Source organism: Cydia fagiglandana, chromosome 21 (genome assembly GCF_963556715.1).
Source record: "Cydia fagiglandana chromosome 21, ilCydFagi1.1, whole genome shotgun sequence".
In the NCBI taxonomy this organism is placed as follows: Eukaryota; Metazoa; Arthropoda; class Insecta; order Lepidoptera; family Tortricidae; genus Cydia; species Cydia fagiglandana.
Genome location: NC_085952.1, coordinates 9,166,873 through 9,189,721, shown reverse-complemented (window position 1 = coordinate 9,189,721; position 22,849 = coordinate 9,166,873). Strand labels below are relative to the sequence as shown.

Sequence of the window (22,849 nt, the reverse complement as noted above, 5' to 3'; positions counted from 1 at the left end):
CACCACCAGCCTACCAGTCAGCCTGCAGCCTGCTTCCATTCACTACCACTATGTGGCTGGTGTTCTCACGTGCCCTCAATGTGCGCGGAGGTTCACCTTAAAGATCGGCTACGTCAGCCATATTCGGGCGCACGAACGCCGAACTAACTAGGAGTCGAAGTGGTCGCCTTGGCCGAAATCGGCCGGAATGATCATCATCATTATTACAAAATGTTTAAACATATATATCAATCAATATATATCAATCGCGAATTTATTTTGTTACTTTTATTTCCAACATCCTTTTTATACGGAAAAATGTCTAAGGCACAGTTAATGTAATTCTGGATATAAAGCATTGTCCCCCGAGTAAATATAATGATTGACGAGCACTTTTGGTAGATTAATAAATAATCGATTCTGCCGTGACCGTGACTTTTGGTTCGATCAAACAATGATTTGCATTTTGGTTGATTTGATTATAATCTTCGTGCGAACAGTGAAAATATGCTAAAAGATATAAAAGTTGTGCCGAAATTTTTTGTTAGAATTGTAAATTTTTATATTATTTGTACTCATAATCACGAGCTTTTTCATTTTTGCTGAGAAATAACGTGTCCCGAAAATTTTTGGTCCGTTTGGTTACGGTTTTCAATAGAACCTTCTATGACCATAACAAAACGGACAACAAAAGTTTGTATGAAATTTTAGGAACGCTTTTTTTCTTGTATTAGGATCGAAAGTACTCGTGATTCAGAGTAGAAATAATAAAAAAATCCAAAATCTAAAATGCAAAACATGATATTTTCATTTATGTTTACGATCATGCAGAGGTACTACGAAGTAAAAACAATACAAGTTATAGTGAAACGGATAATAAGCAAACGTTGGTATCACAGCTTAATACAAGTTTGCCGAGCCACAACAAACTCAAGTCCCCCAAAAGTAACTTAGATTTAAGCGTCTCCAAAATTCACGGACAATTTTCTGCTAAACACACCATTACCCTCGTATAGCAGAAATCACAGATCACTTGCCATTTGGAACATGTAGATGTAACATTAGGATTCAACACCAGCGTTACTGATGCAGTATTGCGGGGCAGCATTGCTATCAGCTGCATTGAGACGACTCACGACAATTCTACCCATGCTGTGTATTAGCGCTACTATACTGACAAGACAGCGGTATACCGCGGTATACTAGCGGGTTTTCCAGTGTTTGTGAAAGTAGCGATCGACTGCTCTCCCATCCAAGAAACGTGTAGATATTTGTGCATCTCATTACTGAAGGGTTGTGAAGTTCCCGTTTCCGTTCCCGTTGGATTAGCTTCTTACAGACGTTGTCTCGCCATCTTTGTCGGTTTTCGCGTCATGTATTGCGACGTGCAGTGTGCAGCGTGGAGCGGACCTGGTCTGTCCATCTTTTTGGGCTACGGCCTCTTGGTCGTCTACTTGTCGTAAAACGGATGCAACCGTTAATTACTGATTGGCTGGCGGTTGTTCACACTTTACTTAGAGTTCATTTCTTACAAGAAAATACAAATTTTTGAAAACTTGTCTATTGCTTATCGCTACTGCCGCCACGGTTGCAAATTTTCCAAAATAAGCAAATAGGTTTTTTGTATAAAATAGCTTGGGATGCAACCGAGTCATCTGCTTCCCAACTACCTATAGAACGTCCAATTTTCACGATAATTTGTGCATAGTCTATAATCATATTTAATTACACAAACGAGTCTACCGCGATATAATTTCATTATTTTTATTATAAATTCCGATGTGTCAGCTCAGTTGCACTAGCTGTGGTCACGAAAAGACCTGAGCTAGAGCTGGTGTAACTCAGCTGAAACGTCGGAATTTAAAGTAAAAACAATGAAATTATATCGCGGTAGACCCGTTTGCGTAATTAGATATTTGTACAAAACGCGAAAGTTTAAAGTGTTATATAGTCTATAATCGGCAGTCTATGACAAATATGAACCACATTCTGTGCAAAATCGTCTATTCCATTCCCCCATACGTTCTCTCGAAAATTGAGGAGCTCGAGCAATTTGTCATAAGAGTGTAAATATAATGTGCTGAGCGTTTTTAATATATTCCGCATTATGCGATTCGCAGAGTTTGGGGAGGAAATTCAAATACTCCATATTTGAGATTATGGCCGGGATTTTTGGTAATGGGAAGATATGTGAAAAGTATAGATAAATTTATGTAAGTAGGTAGGCATTTCTATTTTTTTAAATATTATTTTCACTCAGAATCACGAGCTCTTTCGATCTTAACTACGAGAAAAAAGTGTACTAAAATTACATACAATTTTTTTTGTCCGTTTTGTTACGGTCATGAAAGATGTATAGAAAACCGTACCCCAACGCACTTGAGCCCCAAGCTTAAGTTCGATCCTAAATATGTATACATTTTCTGCCTTATGACAAGGGAATAAGATCCATAATTATACACATGTTAAGCTTAGAATAAATTTAAAAGTGGAAAAATTACTGTCTTGGGTGAGACTTGAACGTACGGCCTCTGGATTGGAGTTCAAGTCTCATCCAAGACAGTATTTTTTCCACTTTTAAATTTATTCTAAGCTTAATAGCATCGTTCGCAGACGTTTCTGCTTGTTAAAAATTAAAATTATAGACATGTTTTTGACATCGACCATAAAATTAATAAATAAATGAAGGGACAACCGCAGATCAATCTGGACCACCGTAAATAAGCTCTGTGGGCTTAACTATTTTTTTTCTAGCCTGCATAACATAGTTTTTTAATAAATATGGCCGACCATTCTGGACAGGTCATTCCGTTGCCGGGCGTCAGACCGTCAACAACTCCTGAGGACGCCTCGTAGAGAGGCGAAACACGTGTCGAGTATTATTCTTTTGGTCACCACCAAAAGAATAATTTGTTATATTCGAAGAATAGTTTGTTATATTTATTTGCGTATTTATTTTTGCGGTGGGAGGGCGGGAACATTAATTACATGTAAGAAATACGCAAGTAAGTATAACGGGTTAGCACTGATTGACTAGCACGTTATCTTTTCCGCGAATTAGCAAAGTAATATTTTGGTTTTTATTTACTTCTCAATGGCCATATCTCCTATAGCAAGTTTTGCGCGGCGCACCATATCTTTTGTTTTTTTTTTCCTGGCCTTACGCCTTCTAAAATGAATAGCTGTTATTACATGAATTGATACGGCTAGGCCACAACATTGCGCGACTGGCGACGACTGTAACCATAGCTTGGAGCAAGTCACAGCGATCGATCTTTTCATTCTCACCTACGGTTGCCGCCGCCGCCGTCGCCAGTCGCGCAATGTGGTGGCCGAGCCGATACGTTGTTGCATGCGTGACCTCAACTTGCGGATAGCTAGTTTAGAGTCGGACCAAAAAAGTCTGCAGCCGATTTGAGAGCCCACGCAGTGCACATACGTATATATACGTCATAATTTCAGAAGTTTGACGTTTAAAATAACACTTGAACTGCGTGGGCTATCAAATCCGCTGCAGACTATTCTTGGTCTGACTCCAGCTCCCTTAGCAACGCCGCTTATATCTTTTTGCATTATTCAGTACAATTTTACGACACGTTTAAGAAGTACTCTAAGTGTTGTCCCTTACGTTCAAGAGCTTTTACGGTTTTATCGTACCTTTATTGCGATTTAACGGCGGCCTTACAAATGTACCGCGGGTACCTAACGGCCTAGGAATAGGGAATATGGGCCCGATTCGGATTTTTAAATAGATATCTTTTAGACATCACCGAGATGCGATAACGATATGTTTAAGATCTAACCTGTCAAATTTGACATTTGCGCGATGCTGGAGATACTCTTGAACGATTTCCGCAGGATATGACTTAGAGATCCAATTCACATCCAATATATCTTACTCTATCTAACGTAAAAGTGACATTGGTTGCTCGAATTGCGCTGCAAAAGAGAACTAGTTGATATCGAAACTGTAACGTATCTAGAATGGATCTAGTACGTGTCGTCTCTTGTGAATATCTTGAAGTTCGAATACGGCAGTATTACGCTAAGCTCTGCGTAGAGGGCGTCACTAGGTCAATCACATGGCCTACCGTGAAACACGATAGTCGAAAGTTCGGTTTTTGCCTCACTCTTAGGCATTCGAATAGGCATTCGATCGATAGAAAGGCAGTTAAAGAAATTTCGATTTTCGCGTTTCGCGGTAGGCCACCTGTAAACAAACCGCCTTGATGCGTCAATGTCATAGTGAAAACTTGTCAAAAAACTGTTTAAGGCCTAATATGTATAAGTTACTCTATGGTTTACTAAACAAATTAGTGCTGCACTCTGGCGGCAGAACATTGCAGTAATACTCCCTAAGTATTGCGTGGGTATGAGAATGTGAAGTTATTTATGACTTAATATTACCATGGTTGAGGAAAATTAAATATAAAGTGTAGGAGTAAGCCTCTAAGTAGGTATTTTAGTGAAAGACTTTGTTTTATCTTTTGTGTAAAATACTGTGTCTTTTTCTTTAAGAAATAAATACATCTAATCTAATCTAATATTTTTTTTTATATTTTGAATGGGCTTACTCATGGCCACAGACTAGCCGAGGCGTAGACGTGGCCTACGATGGAGCGAGCTCGCCCAGACATCTAATCTATACATTTTATTCACAATGCAAGCAATACGTAATTATTCTCAGCGTAAGCAAAGTTATTAAAATACCTCGCATTTCTGAATGAACTAATAACAAACCTTCTAAACAATGTTGTGGTTAATTTGCCTACTTGATGAAAAAACCGGGCAAGTGCGAGTCGGACTCGCGCACGAAGGGTTCCGTACCATAATGAAAAACAACAAAAACAAAAAAAAAAGCAAAAAAAAAAACGGTCACCCATCCAAGTACTGACCCCTCCCGACGTTGCTTAACTTTGGTCAAAAATCACGTTTGTTGTATGGGAGCCCCATTTAAATCTTTATTTTATTCTGTTTTTAGTATTTGTTGTTATAGCGGCAACAGAAATACATCATCTGTGAAAATTTCAACTGTCTAGCTATGACGGTTCGTGAGATACAGCCTGGTGACAGACGGACGGACGGACGGACGGACGGACGGACAGCGAAGTCTTAGTAATAGGGTCCCGTTTTACCCTTTGGGTACGGAACCCTAAAAAAAAGAACCATCCCCAAATTGCCAAGTTTGCGATTCTGTTGAAGATGTGCAACATATTTTGACGGAATGTGCACGGAATGAAAGCGATAGACAATCGTTACTAACTACCCTCAAGGTAAATAGATTAGATATAGGTGCTTTTCAGAGCATCTTAACTGTACCGACCTCAGAAAAGGCTAAAAAGATTTTTTTATATGTAATAGATTTTTTCAAACGATACAATAAGACATGTAAGAATACTAGTATAAGGTACAATGGGGCTGACATAATCATGTAACTGATTTAAGTCCCTAAATATAATAAAATAGAATTAAAAAAAATGTTGTGGTTGAGACGTACGAGCAGCCTTAACATGAAATAATTACTAAAATATATTAGTGATGTATCGTCTAGGGTAGGGTAGGGTAGGGTGTAGGGATATTAATATAAAATCTGGAAGGCCGAGCTTTGCTTGGAAAACATATAAAAACTCAAAAATGCTCATTTTCCCAGAGATGAAACCTAGCTAGATCGATTTAGCGCCCCTGAAAACCCCCCTATAGCAAATTTCATCGAAAACGTTAGAGCCGTTTCCGAGATCCCCGAAACACATATATAAATATAATAAATAAATATTATACCTATACAAGAATTGCTCATTTAAAGCTATAAAGATAGATATTAATTTTGACGATGAAAAAGGTCCCAAATGGCAGAGGAAATACGAGCTGCAGACACAGAAATACTGTATACCTCAAGACTATTAGCAATGTAGTCTGAGGGCCTACCGTGAACCACGTAAGACGTGTTGCCTCTCTGTCACAACTGTAAATTCGTACGTAAGTGTGACAGGAAGCCAACATGTCGAATGTGATTCGCAGTTTAGTAGGCCCTCCGGTCAGAAGCTCTAGCTTTATTTCAAACCACGACGCTCATGTAGTGCCTTAAAGCACCGTATTACCGTGTAAGCCGAAAAATATGAAACGGCACTTCACTGGCATACGTCGTCGCGCAAGCGGCTTAAATTCTTTCTTTCTTCCCTTAGTCGCTTCGTTTTTTGCATCGTTATTTTCCCTTTACATCGTAGGGAGGTAGGGCTTTGAGTTATTTAAACAATGCATAATTGTAGCTTTGCTCTTTCGCAGTCGTTTAAGGAAAGGGATTTGTGCTTAAGTGGTTGCTTTGTTTTAAGCATGACTTTAGGATAATCTACAGTATGTGTCTGACCATGGGGCTTTAATTCCAGGGCTTGATTTTACTCGCTAAACTGAGCTACTTATACAATGGGACCAACCCTAAAATCGGGGAAAATTTTTTGGCTTCTCCATAGAAACGTCCACTTCTGATCAGCCAAAATGTATGAAAAAGTAAAAATTTTTTCGGGATTTCGGGGTTGGTGCCATAATAAAAGTAGCTTAGTTTAGCTAGTAGAATCGACCCCTGGATTTAAAGCCCCATGGTCAGTAACACCCTGTATAACACAAAGGATTCGACCGAATAGATCCGGTACATTCGTATGTTTTTGATATAAAACATTCTGTACGCGAAACTTTCTCCGAGACGTGATAAGTTGATAACCACCGTCACATTTTTCTCTACTGGCCTGTATCGAAATACAAGTATCGAAATCTAAAATGTCATAAAAAAATATGTAGCAACGTAATCTTTGAGGTAACTTTTTGATTAGCATCAAAAACCCAAGAATAAAGGTTGCTCACGAAATTGGGTGAACGTCGTTTCGTTTCGATATGAGGTTGTATGCAGTGTGTTAAAAATTAAAAGCTCCCAAGGAAGAAAAACAAGTGCAAAGAGACAATTATTTCTGTGTAGGTAGCATTACTTACCAACTAAATATGTAGGTACATAGCAGTGGACGCGCCGCCACTGGTACATAGCCCATAGACTATAGGAATCCTCTAGACGGAGTTTAGAGCAATTATTTCATGCAACCGATGCTGCCAAAAATGCGGGGGTGCGCGGGACGAGGTGAGCGAAGTCCCGTGCCGTGATTGGTCCGTTCAAACGACGAACGAGTTCACGGACGTCACACAAACACACTTTCGACTCGAACATGGAGTAAAATTACCGTATGCGTGGCAGCGGGGGTAGCGCGACTATGCTCAGTCTAGAGGATGTTTTGTCTGTGACATAGCCTAACTAATGTTTTCTTCGAGTTGGTAGTAGATAGATAGATAGATAGTATATACTCTTTATTGGCACACCTCAGTAAATAGACACAAAAGAAAAGAAAAAATGATTAAATGTAGAGGCAGACAACAGGTGGTCTTATCGCTATAGAGCGATCTCTTCCAGACAACCTTTGGGTAGCGGATAGCGGAAGCAGAGAATAATCGAAAAAGGAGGTGTTGCAAAAACATGAAGTCTACGTAGTAGTACACGTAGTAGGTAGGTAAGTAAAAATACCTACGAAATAAAGCTAATAAAATAAAGTAAAAAAAAAACAAAAAAAAAAAGTAAAAATAAAGTAAATAAAGTAAGTAAGTAAGTGGTAGTTAATTAAATTCTCTTACGTTTCTTCTCGCACCATTTTTATATATTACTCTGTTTAGCCCTATGGTTGACTGGTAGAGAATGCCTTTAGGCATTAAGTCCGCCATTTGTACATTTTATTTGTATTTTGTGCAATAAAGTTTAAATAAACAAATAAATAACTATTCTACCAACTCTGCTTTAGCGATGTAAAAGAAAGTTCCACCATCTTAACCTGAACTATTACCACTTTCAAACGACCATTATCCCTCATTGCAAACTCCGTTACAAAATAAAGAGGATCCTCGCTTTGAGAGCAATAAATTGTTTAGAGAGTCATCGATTCTCGTTACGGGCCGAGCTAAATTCTGATTGCATGGAGATCCCTAGAGACCTACTGACCGTTCAAAGGTCCTCTGGGGCCTGGATGCAAGACAACTTAAGTGCATGTGTGGAGTGGACTTTATAGAATTTATCTCAAGGTTGGTTCTTGCTGATAGAATTGAAATGAATAAATGAAATAGCTTATTTCCTGGATGGTACATCGCAAATTAAATTTCGATTGGGACTAAGTAAGTATTATCTAGGCACCTAGCTGTGACAGGCTGACAGGCAGCTCCCATGATTTCTGCTATTGGTTAAAATTTACGGCATAGGAGTAGAGCAGACTGTTTGCTTGATCACGTTGGTATCTAAATAATTCTTAAATTACTTATGTCGTTTCTGCGCCATTTAATGTACAATAAATTGGTAATGGTATATATTAGGTATATGTATAGATATGGAGGGTAGAACCAGTCTTGCAATAAACGATATACGGAACGCACGCCTATTATTTGTCACTGGCGAACGAGGCATGGTTTTTACCGTTATTTTAGTAAATACGCGCTAAAATCAAGTATTATTTGTGTACGAGTGATAACTAAATCTAAATAGTGTTAAAAAAACAATGGGCGTCGGCAAAATACCCGAGTTTGACGTGAAAGCTGGAAATTGGACTATGTACTGTGAGAGGTTAGAAATGTATTTTCTCGCGAACGATATTAAGGATCAAGTGAAGTTGCCGACACTAATCGCAGTAATGGGAGAAGATGCATATCAATTGTTATCTACGCTAGCAAGCCCCAACCAACCTTCGTCTTTGACCTTCACTAACGCGGTGACTCTGCTAAAAAATCACTTGCAACCAAAGCCCTCCATCTTGGCCGAACGCTACAGATTTCGACAGCGGCGCCAGGCAGAGGGAGAGAGTGTAGCTGAGTATGTGGCAGAACTGAAGAAGTTGGCAAAAACATGCGATTTTGGTACCAATTTAGAAGATAATCTTCGCGACCAACTTGTTTGCGGTATTGTCAGTGAGTCGACGCGGCAAAGATTGTTTGCAGAGGACGGCATCGGCTACTCGAGGGCGGTCAGCTTGGCTACGACACTGGAGGCGGCAGAAAAGAATGCAGTCGCCGTAGATCGTGACGCTAAGGTTATCACGGGTGTACATAAACTTGAAGCGAACCATAAATGTATGGCGTGCGGTGAGATTGGGCATAAAACGGAAGGCTGTAAATATAAAAACTTTGAGTGTAGTTTGTGCAAAAACTTAGGCCATTTAAGAAGGATGTGCCCGGAGAAAAATGCAAGATTCGGGGTGACGGAAACGGCGGGCAGCCAGTCACAATCACGCGGCGACAGCGTGACCTATAACGGTAGCGGAGCACGCGGTAACCGATCAGCTGGGAGAGGCGTATAGCGTTAAATTTAACGCTATACGATAAAACTGTTATTCAACCGGAGGGTTATGTGCGAGTCGAAGTTAGGTACAAAGGAATTACGAAAATATTAGATTTGTATGTCATAGACCAGGGTATCACGACTCTTTTAGGTCGACAATGGCTTTGTGAGTTAGGTATAGATATTCCTGCTTCTATGATTTGTAATATAGACACAGAAAAAGCAAATAAATCTAATAATCTTAATGAAATCCTTTCCAGGCATGAGTCATTGTTTGACGGCACCTTGGGGCGGTACACGGGCGGCACGGTGCGGCTGCACGTACGCCCGGGCTCGGGCCCGGTGTTCTGCCGCGCCCGGCCGGTACCGTTCGCGCTGCGGCCGCGAGTTGACGCCGAGCTTGACGCCATGCTGGAGGCGGGCGTCATCCGGCCCGTCACCCGCTCCGACTGGGCCACTCCTCTGGTGATTGCTCGTAAGGCGGACGGCGGAATACGACTGTGTGCGGACTATAAGGTGACCCTTAATCCTAACTTATTGGTCGATAGGTACCCGGTTCCCAAGGTCGATGACCTTTTTAGCACGCTAAGCGGATACAAGTATTTTACTAAATTAGACTTGTCACAAGCTTATAATCAACTAGTCCTAGATGAGGCGTCCACGGAGTACACGGTAATAAATACACATAGGGGTCTATTCAAATACACTCGTTTAGTTTATGGGCTGTCGTCTAGCCCAGGAATCTTTCAAAAGTTTATGGAAGATTTATTTAAAGGGGTACCGGATGTAATAATTTTTTATGATGATATCTTAATTAAAAGTAAAGACATCGGTAGTCACCTTCACACGATCGAGCAGGTGCTAAGTATATTAGAGTCAAATGGGTTAAAAATTAAAAAAAGTAAATGTGACTTTTTGTCTAAGGAAGTTCAGTACTTAGGTTTTGTTCTCGATAAGGAGGGTTTAAGGGTAAACCCGGATAAAATTAAACCCATCATTGACATGCCCCCACCCCAAAATAACCATCAATTAAAATCTTTGTTAGGTATGATAAATTTTTACGGAAAATTTGTAAAAAACTTAGCATCCCGTTTAACACCACTGTATAGCTTATTAAAAAAAGGCAAACATTATCATTGGGGGAAGGATCAGAATGAGGCATTCCTTCAGGTAAAAAAAGATCTTTGTGGAGCGGAGGTATTGGTTCATTTTGACATGTCACGGGTTAGTGTGGTAACTTGTGACGCGTCATCACGTGGCCTTGGGGCAGTTTTGGCTCAACGCGCTCCCGATGGCACCGAGCGCGCCGTCGCCTACGCGTCACGCGCACTTACCCCCGCGGAAATGCATTACAGTCAAATTCACAAGGAAGCTTTAGCCATAGTTTTTGCCACAGATAAGTTCCATCAGTATTTATTTGGTAGAAAATTCATTCTTCGCACGGATCATAAACCTCTAGTGAGCATTTTTGGACCAAATGTTGGAATACCAATTACAGCAGCAAGTCGGCTTCAGAGGTGGGCGATTAAGTTATCAGCTTATGACTTTAACATAGAATATGTAAATACCGATAAAAATACCGCGGATGCCCTATCGCGTTTAATTAATTCTCACAAGGAGGAATCAATCGCCTCTGAAGAAGTTTTGCCTGAGCAGACGTACTTACATTTTGCATCTGAAGCCCTTTTATTAGACTATAAGGTACTAAAAAGGGAAACAGCTTCAGACCCGATTCTCAGCAGAGTTTTGAGTTACATCGTGGATGGGTGGCCTACTGACGTAGATATAAAAGAACTTAAGCCATATTTTAATAGACGGAAAGAGATATATATAGAATTAGGTTGTGTCATGTGGGGACACAGAGTAGTTATCCCGATATCTTGTCAATCCAAGGTAATGAAAGAGCTGCACGACACACATATGGGGGTTGTCAAAACAAAGGCGTTGGCACGGAGCTATGTGTGGTGGCCGGGAGTGGACGAGGCCGTGGAGGCGGCCTGCGGCGGCTGCGAGGTGTGCGCCAGCGTGGCGAGCGCGCCGCCCGGCCACGCACCGAGTCCCTGGCCATGGCCCAATCGCCCATGGGCAAGATTACATTGTGATTTTTTAGGGCCCATATTAGGGAACACTTATTTAATTGTGGTAGATGCCGGTTCTAAGTGGATTGAGGCAATTCGTATGAAAACTACTAACGCAGGGGCAGTAATTTCAGAGTTAAGGCCAATGTGGGCGAGATTTGGCCTACCAAAACAAGTAGTTACAGATAATGGCCCTCCTTTTACTAGTGCGGAATTTGAGTCTTTTTTGGCAAGAAATAAAATTGATCATTTATTTTCAGCGCCTTACCACCCGGCGTCTAACGGTGCCGCAGAAAATAGTGTTAAAATTTGCAAACGGGTAATTCATAAAGCTATTAAACAAAAAATAGATATAGATACGGCTTTAAACCGGTTTTTATTATCATATAGAAATACGGAGCATTACACTACTGGTGAAAGTCCGGCCAGAATTTTACAAGGAAGAAATTTACGTATGCGCTTAGATAATTTAAAACCAGATCGTTTAGACCGTGTAAACAAACGTCAAGAGCAGGACAACGCGGTACGAGGGGTGCGCGGGCGCGAATTCGCTGGGTCCCGGGAAAGGTCTCAGACATTCTAGGTAATACCGACTATAAAGTGTTGTGTGATAAGGGAACCGAGGTACATAGGCACATCGACCAAATAAGGCGCAGGGTCCCAAGGGTAACTGAGGAAGTACGTACACAGCCTAGATCATCCGTCCATCGTAGAAATAGCTCCTTAATTGTTCCGCAAGTAGAGGAATGCGAGCCAGAACCAGAGGAACGACCAGCCGAGCCGATTAGAGCTAGCGCGAGCCAGGGTAGTGCGACTAAAGACCCTTCCCCACAGACTGCCGCCGTGGACCAGCCCCAGGTTGTAACCGATAAGGTTGATAATATGTGTCCACCTAAAAGGGTACCTAAACCTCCTATACGTTTCGGATTTGAGGAATATTTTTAGAATTAAGTATCACCTACCTTCTTTTCTGTATGATTGTGTTAATTGTTAGCTGCATAGGGATGTAAGCGTTCTAGTGTTCGACACTGCCTACTTTTAATCTAAATGTATAGTAGTAGACTGGACAATCACAGAGTAAATCAACGTAAGTAATTCACATGCCGAACATTCGCACGCTTACCTTGAATACCTAACCATAAATATTAAGATATTATTGTATTCATAAAATAAACGCATTTAAATATTAAATATAGCTAAATCTTAACTTGTAATTCAAGATTGTTCCTACCGGTGCACGTTAGATAATGTTACTGTACGTAGGTACACAACTACACATCTGTATCATTGTTACCTGTTACGATTCACAGCTGTTTAGAAATTAGAATCAAATAGTATTAAGTTAGTTAAGTAGCGATTAAGGGTGGAGGTGTTGGTATATATTAGGTATATGTATAGATATGGAGGGTAGAACCAGTCTTGCAATAAACGATATACGGAACGCACGCCTATTATTTGTCAGGTAACATGTACTCGTATATCAACAAAAATAGTACCTTTTTACAAGATATAGATTGAAAACTTTTATCCTACAGATAAGCACCATATTTAGAAATAGAAATAGAAATAATTTTATTCGTGAGCACAAACACAAAATAAAAACTTATACTGAACAGAGAAAACATTAAAAAAAGAGAGAGTGCCACGAAATGGTCTCACCTCAGCATGTTGCTGGCGACTTCCAGCGCTGATCTTCCGATAAGACCATCCGGTGAAACAATCACGACAGGTAACATGAATAACAAGAATATTTAGAACTGGTGTACCTAATGTTTGGTGTAGTCATATAGACATTTGCCAAACTTAATGAAAAGGGGAAAAGAAAGTAAAATTACTCATAAAACCGGTAGCTGCTTAGATACAATACTAACCCAACAACTTCAATCTACGATCAGATGAAAATTACAGATTAGGCATTTGACCAAGGCCTAGAAGAGGTCGTGTGATACGTAACCCTCAGAGCGCGAGCTGGCTCCGTTTTATTACATTTTATTACCCGAGCCAGTGAGCAAAGGCTCGTTAGGTTAACGGCTATCATTCGGCCCGCTGCGTATCGATTTTTTATTATAATGGCTGTCTATTAAATACGAAATAGGTTCACATGTCCTTTAGACAAATGGGCATCGAGTGTGCAAATTATGGAAGATTAGGTAAGAGAGGGTATATCATAGACTAGGAATCCTCTAGACCGAGTTTAGAGCAATTATTTCATGCAACCGATGATGCCAAAAATGCGGGGGTGCGCGGGATGAGGTGAGCGAAGTCCCGTGCCGTGATTGGCCCATTCAAAGACACGGGCGTCACACAAAGACACTTTCGACTCGAACATGGGGTAAAATTACCGAATGCGTGGCAGAGGGGGTAGCGCGACTATGCTCAGTCTGGAGGATGTTTTGTCTGTGGGGTAAATCGTTTGATGTTTTAGAATTGGTAAACGTACTAGTGCACGACGCGGATCCAGTACACGTCATCTTGAAACTTAAGTCATTGTCAATAGAGGTGACAGCAAGGTGTCATCTATTGGGTATTAGCATGTAGAACACTAGTTCCTTTAAGTATAAGTACCTACATGATACTGACAGGCCACGAAACCCCATGATAAGGTATTTGAAATTTGGAAAAAAGAATCACATTGTAAAATACATAAATATTAAGAAAGATTTTTATTTAATTCTGTCCTCAGCCAAAAAAATGGTGTTGGAAATTTGTGACAATTACTAGGTACGCGGATAAATTGCATTGCGGAGGAGGTTACTTATAATACTCATTCTATCCGAATCTATATAAAAACCGATGCGCAGAAATAAGTAAAAGTTTTTAATAGGTTATACTTATTAGTCCTAACAAGACAAGTTTTAATAACAGGTCTTATTCGCTAATTAAGATTGAGTGGATGGCTAATAATGAGATATGAACAACACAGATATTTTATCTTTTCTTCGTCAAAAATGCTAATTAATGCAAATCGTGTCTCGTGTTTGTTACGGATCATTTTATGGAGTTCTACATTATGTACTAAACTACATTTCGGCCACTTGGGTAAAGGATGACTCACGTTAGACCGGGCCGTGTCCGGGCCAGAGCTTTCTGCGCATTGTTTCCTATGGAAAGCATCACGTGATTGTCTGTCGTGTCATAAAAAACGATGACTGGCTGGAGAACCTTAAGCAGAAAAGTCTTCGTCGTGCTCTACCACCTCCTGCGGACTTGCGTTTTGTGTGCGATCGATGTGGCAGGAAATGCCGCGCTGCTATAGGACTTTATAGAGATCCCACAAACCCACAAGCGCCGCAACAAGCATCTACAACAGATGATGTAGCCAATGATGATGATGATGACACTTCTTTTATGAAGAACACCGTATATCCACATGAAAACTTCTTAGAAGTTTATTCCACTTATTATAGGAAGCTTATTGCTTATAGCGTCAGCGCGACGAACAAAACACAAATAAAATTAGAAGCAGCAATTTAGATAAATAATAAATACCCCAAACGAGGTAATCGGTTTAGCTTGAAGCGTTTACTCGCGAATCAAATTATTTAAGCAAAATCTAATCCGATTTTGAACTTTGTGGAAACTAGTTAACGTTCAAATTAATCTGCCGTTAAACGTGTGATGACTTGTGTAAACATGAATTAAACACGGATTCAAAGGTTGTTTTTCTATTTTAGTAAATATTTATTTTGTATAATTATATACAATTGTGCGCACCTGTAATCTCTCTTCTTCTTTTTTTTTACGTAACAGTGTAACTATTCTTCTTTTCGTGTAAAGGGATCAAACTTCTTAAAACTAAATGTATGTCTGCTAATGCTGTGTATTTATTTAATAAGATTTTTACAATAAAATAAAAACACTATAAAACACATCTCTCTTCTTCAATTTAAGAGGTATCCTCTTGTCGGTGGTGTGTTTTCTGTTTTTTCCTCTCATAAGCCATATCCTTGACTTCTTGATACGACACGACACCAGCTTTTTCTTTTATTTGGTCTAACTGCCGTTTTGGAACTTCAAGATATTCACAAGAGACGACACGTACTAGATCCATTCTAGATACGTTACCTATATAGTTTAGATATCAACTAGTTCTCTTTTGCAGCGCAATTCGGGCAACCAATGTCACTTTTACGTTAGATAGAGTAAGATATCTATTAGATGTGAATTAGATCTCTAAGTCATATCCTGTGGAAATCGTTCAAGAGTATCTCCAGAATCGCGCAAATGTCAAATTTGACAGGTTAGATCTTAAACATAGGGTTATCGTATCTTAGTGATGTCTAAAAGATGTCTATTTCATAACCGAATCGGGCCCTACATAGCTACGTCTAATCTTGGTGGCCTCTACCTCTCTTTCTTTTTATCTTGCCTTCTATGATGGTTTTAAAGAAGTTAGCCTGTAGTAGCAAATCTTCTTCTACCTGGCGTTATCCCGGCATTTTGCCACGGCTCACATAGGAGCATGGGGTCCTCTTGACAACTAATCCCATGATTTGACCTAGGCACTCGTTTTTACGAAAGCGACTGCCATCTGACCTTCCAACCCAGAGGGGAAACTAATAGGCCTTATTAGGATTAGTCCGGTTTCCTCACGATGTTTTCCTTCACCGAAAAGCGACTAGTAAATATCAAATGATGAACAATCGAAATATTTTAAGTACAAAAATACATGTTAAATGACTATCCACCATTTAAATTCACATCGTATACGAAGATAAACAGAATCTAATCTAGTTTATGTCAGTGACACGAGGAAACAAATTTAATGTTTTACCTAGACAGCCAAAGGATTTATGTTTGTCAGATTTTAAATAGGCCTTTGTAATAATCATATCCTCTACGGAACCACCCTTGGCTTGGGTAGCGAATATAGTGATGTGCAGAAATAATATTACACTTTTACAGTATCACCTAGGTACTGATACAGTCTATACAGTCTTTCGACGAGGGGGGCCGGGGGGCGCACCCGAGCTGCATATATCGTAATGTACAGCAAAATATTCTCAAGTAACAAAATTCTGATATGCTTAATTTGCCTCGACAGTGCGGTAAAATTTGTTAGTTAGGTACTTAACCACTTTGAGGTGATGATGATGAAGTTTGACTTTGAGGTAAATATTGTTGATAAAAATTTAGAATATTCCCAGTAACATTCAAATGTAAATTATGCTGTAACCTTGAACGTTTTCTTTAGTTAATGTTTACTAGGGAAACATCGGAAGATATGCCATTTGTAATTTTTCTTATTCCGTAAAATACGGAAAAATGGTTAGATGTACATTTAATATCAAAACGGAATTACTTATTTTTTTAATTCATCATTATTTCTGTACCTATTAGATTAGTTTTTACTAAACCTTTAGCTTACGAATAACGAATTCGGCTACTACACGTGACAGGCATAGCCTGTGGGGCCACAGGACATTGTTAACGGTTAATGAGGCTTTTTCTGTTAAATAAATATTCTTTATTCTTTATATTGCCGCCTGTGAAATATTTTCGGTAATGGCCCATCACTAACCGGAAGCATTGATAAAACATCATTGGGTTCGTCCCCTCCTATCGGCGCCGGAAATCGAACCCCAGACCCTTGTTTATATCGAAAATTATACAGCCACAAGTGGGTTATGCTGGTTTCTACCGTTTATGAGTGACGACTTAATTATGTAATAATGTCACGATATTGGTACCTACCCATTGTTATAATAGGTATGTTTTCAGGGTTGTAAACCGTAAAGGTGGAGGTTCGCGCCGCGACAAAGACAAGCGACCGAGACAGAAGACCACGACTGGAGACCGCGACCATCATTTGACCTAGGCAATATGTTAAGCGACAGTTCGCGGCGAGCCTGAGACAGGCGACAGAGACGCGAGAGGTCTCTGTCTCCTCGCGAACTGTCGATTAAATGTTGCCTATGGACAAGTGATGGTCGCGGTCTCCGGTCGCGATCTTCTGTCTCGGTCGCTTGTCTCTGTCGCGGCGCGAACCTCCACCTTTACACTGATCAACCTAGCCTCAAACTAAATAGGCGACGATATACAAACTTATATAGATAAACATATACTAATATACATAGAAAACATCCATGACTCAGGAACAAATATTTGTGTTTATCACACAAATAAATGCCCTTACCGGGATTCGAACCCAGGACCATCGCTTCACAGGCAAAAATTCAATGGATACCGATCCTGGGCACTTTGGAGAAGGATCTGAGGGCCTACCGCGTTCGACGTGTTGCCTCCCTGTCACACTTACGTCCGAATTTACAACTGCAACAGAGAGGTAACACGTCGAACGTGGTTCGCGGTAGGCCATCTGAACTCACTGCACGTTTATAAGGATTTACTTTTCCGTGTTCCAGAACATACCTATCCTGTAAGATTATTTTCTCTCAACTTTAGAAAGAAAACAAACAAGATCAGAAACTCGGTGACACTTGCAAACAGTCCGCAAGCTTGTTTTAATTTACTTCACTGTTGTTTACTTTTAATTAAAATCGAATCAAAATAAAACACTTTATTACATCTTTGACATGTTTCTTGTTTTGTGTAAATTTTCTAAACAGTTGAAAGACGGCAGAAGGAGAATTGCTGAGAGCTATGACTGAAGGCGCAATTGAGACATATTGATAAGTATTGAGACAGGTAATGACATTTAGATTTTAGATTTTTTCGGTAGACCCTCAATAACTGCGTTCTGTAACCTTTGTAACGTTTTAACGCTCCACGAACACATTTATAACTCCAGTGAGCTGAGTGACAGGTGAATGGATCAAACCCTACCTCTGTCTATCTGTTAATTCTTTGGGCATACATTTTCACTTCAAAATTTGACCAAAATTTCAAAACGATCGAATACCATAGGTACTCTTTACTTACTGGCAAATAGTATAAATATTTATAAGCCCTAACAATATTTACAAAAATAACTTTTATATCTGTCAGTTGAAATAAGAAAAACCCGTTTTAACTTACCCGTGGTTTATCGGCGATTCCGATATTTTGAAATGAATCCCAAACTTGGCCAGCTTTACAGCTGCTTTCCGACAAATTTCAATTTAAGGGGATCCTAAATAAGTATCCGAAGATCATCTTCCTTAATATAAGGACCTTATTTAATAATTTTTCAATAAATGATTTAAAAAAATGTATGACTGAGCTTTAAGGGGCCCACAGATTACCAATTCGCCGGACAATATCAGCCTGTCAGACTGTCACTGTTGTTTGGGACTGTCATTTTGTGTTTTTAACTGATAGGTTGATATATCGTCCAGCTAACTGGTAATCTGTGGGCCCCTTTAGATTGTTTAAAAAGGAAAGTAATTAAATGATCAGCCGTTTTTAAAATTGATCTGCCAAAAAAGCAATTAAATCATTTGAACAGCGTACAAATATTTTGCTGGCAATAAACAAAAATCGAGCTACACCTCATGTTCACCAAATAATTCACAAACGAGAAATCTTGTATGTTGTACGAAAAGTGACTATGAACTGCCGCCTGGGACTGCTGGCAATGACTTTATTACGTTCTATAAGAAATAATAAAAATGTACTCTAATGTGTCATATCATGTTCCATAATCTGACATTGTAGTACGGAAAATACGGCGTCAACCAACCAAGGCCTAATGGGCTATAAATAGCATTCTCGCTTGAACCCCTATAGGCTTATCTAATGCAGCGATTTGGTAATCTGTCTTCATAAATCAATGCCGAAAACGTTTCAACCTTCCTTTTTATACAAATGTACTGTCATCTAGGAGACAACCCATATATTAGATACTTATATATGTAGAATGCTTTTGAGTGTAAGTATACCTAAAGTGTCATTCTATGGAACTTACTAACTAGGTATGTAAACAAACCGCCATACTAAAATCATCACTCAGTGACAGTTTCAATATGGCGGTTTGTTTACATAGTTAGCAAGTTCTATATAATGACACTTTACATCCAAAATTGTATGTACATTTTTTTATATTGTCTCAATTAGAAACAATGACGATAAGAAAGCTCACCGTATATTGATTTGAGTGTCCTTATAAAAGTACCTCCATACGGAACATCCATAGAACGACTCGTTGTGCAAGGAAGAGTGGGAGGTGACAGGGCTAGATGAAGATCGCCAATGAAATGGACCGACCAAATCAAAGCCAGTGTTAGCCACAGTAATGGTAACATTCCATTTCTAACCGCAGCTGCACTACCGGTACTGAACGCGTCGCTGTCATTATCAATTTCCATAGTAAAATGAACAGTAATGCAGCTGTCGTTGGAAATGGACTGTCACCTTAAGCGAATGCTCATGAAAAGCAGTTCTACGGGAGGAATGGCGACGTGTCGTTAAACAAGTCGCTCAACAAAAGTCTACACAATGGCCACGACCACTCTGTCAAGAGTGTAACGAAGAAGAAGATAAAGGCCCAAGTGTCTCAACGCCAAAAGCTACGAACTCGTAGTTAAGCGTTTCTTTTATTTTGTGGCATTTTTTATATATTGTGACCTTTTTTGCCACTTTTGTGTTATTTCTAGTCAGGATTGCAAGCCATTTTCACCCTTATAGAAGACAAAAAATGTATGGATGTTTGAAAAAACTTCATAGGAGACAAAAAATGTATGGATGTTCCTTTTTGTTACCATACAAAGTATACGGGAAAAAGGTAACTCAACAGGAAAAAAACTGGGACATTTTTTTATCCCATTAGCTCGTGATTCTGAGTAGAAATAACACAAAAGTGGCAAAAAAGGTCACAATATATTAAAATGGCAAAAAATAAAAGAAACTCAGTTACATTGCTAGTTATTTTCGTGTGAACTATATTTAACTAGCGATCAAACATGATGTCTAGTCTATTGTCCGACACCATTTTAGGCGACCCGATAACACAAAAGTGGCAAAAAAGGTCACAATATATAAAAATGGCACAAAATAAAAGAAACTCTCAGTTACATTGCTAGTTATTTTCGTGTGAACTATATTTAACTAGCGATCAAACATGATGTCTAGTCTATTGTCCGACACCATTAGGCGACCCGATTCGATGCTACAAAGACAAACGAACCAAGGCTGAAACTATTATTAGAACAATGTTACTTACAAATAGTCCGTGTCAGTTTTCATTTGTGGGATTACAGAAGGCTGATTCAGATTTAAAGACTGGTTATGGTTTTGATTTTATCTTGATACGACGTTGAAGATCGCTCATGCTGATTCTTCTTCTTCTTCTCTTCTTTTTAGCCCTTTTCAATCTTTGAGATGTAGGCCTCCTTCAATTTTTGCCATTCTGATCCATTTTGTGCCCTTGGTACCCATTTTGATCCAGCTGGTCTTTTGATGTCGTCATACCAACGCATCTTTGATTTTCCTACTGGGCGTGACTGTCCCCAAGGTCTCCACTCTACCAGCCTCTTACACCACGTCATCTTTCCGGGCGACATGTCCAGCCCACTCCCACCACAGAATAATTAGTAATAGTATTATCATACAGAAAGGACACGCACCGCCCCGCCCCGACTCGGATTACCTCGCCCCGCGACTGAGTTCTGACGGACTCCTGACGTACGCTCAGTTCGGCTAGCGACGCCGCGACGCGATGACGCAACGTTCAAAATGCCGGTGTATTGTGCGATGTACGGGTACCTACTTATTGTAGAAATGAATAATAATATAGTTTTCCAAAGAGACGAAATATGTATCAGTAAATAAGACTATACTTTTGCGTAAAAATAATAATATCATATGAATTAAAACCCGTTCGTTGAATTTGTGAATGCTAAGCCAACATTTAATATTTAAAGTACCTAAGGTAACTAGACCTTCTACACAGATATTCCTCGTAAATGTTTTATTTTTAGTTTAACACTCTTTTCACAAAAAAGAACTTGTTGGTCGCGGGACATTCGCGTTTGATTTTTAATTTAATTTTAATAATTTAAAAATTAATTATGTATGTTATATAAAATAATCAATAGGCATCAACAATAAGGTACATTTAATAATGGCGTGTTGAAAGTCAAAGTACGTGCAGGACTATAAACTGACAAAGCCAATTCAACAATTGGAGCGAAATAAAACATAAACCTATATTTTGTTTTTTTTACGTATTTCGGTCGAATTATGCAACGCAGCGGGCCGCTCGTCGTGTCCTTCGGCCGGCCTCGGCAAGCCTCGGCTTCGCCTTCCCCGCGCGCCGCACGAGTGAGCCCTAAGCCACTTACTCACACAATGACGCGTGTACAGACGTGCCGTGCACACATATAAACGCAAAATATTTTCGATGTATGGCGTATCCGCTCTGTGCTCCCACTTCAGTTTCGCCATTCGTCTGGTTACATCAGTGACTTTGCTGTGTTCTTGAAGCCACTTGTTTGTTTTCCTGTCCCTAAGTGAAATTCCTACCATTCTTCTTTCCATCGCTCTTTGGGTTACATGCTGATTGGTGCATGCGAAATGAAGTGAAAGTCGTGCGTGATGTCTCCTCTACACGATGGGCCAACGCCGGCCACTCCAAGGGACGCATTTATGCGTTAGAGGGAGCAAGTGATATTGCTATCTTATTCTACCGCATGGCGGCGTCCCTTGGAGTGGCCGGCGTTGGCCCATCGTGTAGAGGAGCCATGAGATGCGCGCCGATCACCAAGACGATGGTCAAGGTCATATCAAAACCATAACAAATTGTTTTATTAGAATCGACCTCGATGTCAGTTTTCATTCGTTCGGTACCTAATAGACATAACCCCTTATTCATAAACGCGCTTCAAACCTCGACTAGCTAATCGTTTGTCTTTATCTGTCATTTTGACTTTTTTTTCCAGCCTATTTGAGTGTCCCAGTGCTGGGCAAAGGCCTCTCCCTTTAATTTCCACGAATCCCGATTTGGTGCTTCCTCCGGCCTGTTGTTCAGGAAGCTGTCCAGGTCATCTCACCATCTCCGTTTGGGTAAAATTTATTTATTTATTTAAATTTTATTGCACAAATTATAATTATATAATGTACAAATGGCGGACTTGTGTATTTGTAAGAAAGGAATATAATATAATTTAACTAAATCCGTAAAGTGGCTATCAGCCCAATTCGAACTTTAAAATGATGATGAACTATAAGATAAAATGTGACTTCTTCAACCAAAAACGTCACTTTTGACACTGACATTTCTAATCCATATCTTTTCTAGATCTATTAACTGACGTATCTTAAAGTTCGAATTGGGCCGTATGGAACTTGCTAACTATGTCACAGAATAAATAATAGTACTAGTACAGAAGACACTCTCTAACAAAACGCGTCTGTTACGATCAGCACAGATATGGCCGCTAGGTGGCGACACGACAGCGCCACGCGCGGCTTATGGCAAACCCCAAAATTGGGGCCGAACGGATGTACTTTTAGCTACCTGTAGCAAAGCGACGAAATCACGGAGTGAGACACGCCTGACTAT

The 22,849-nt window shown here is 39.8% G+C and overlaps 1 protein-coding gene across 1 annotated transcript in view; it reads right to left on the bottom strand.

The window, feature by feature from the left end:
• Nucleotides 1-22,849, bottom strand: part of LOC134675189 (dopamine receptor 1) — a 195,026-nt gene that overhangs the window by 43,510 nt on the left and 128,667 nt on the right. The gene's annotated exons all lie outside the window — the stretch shown is intronic.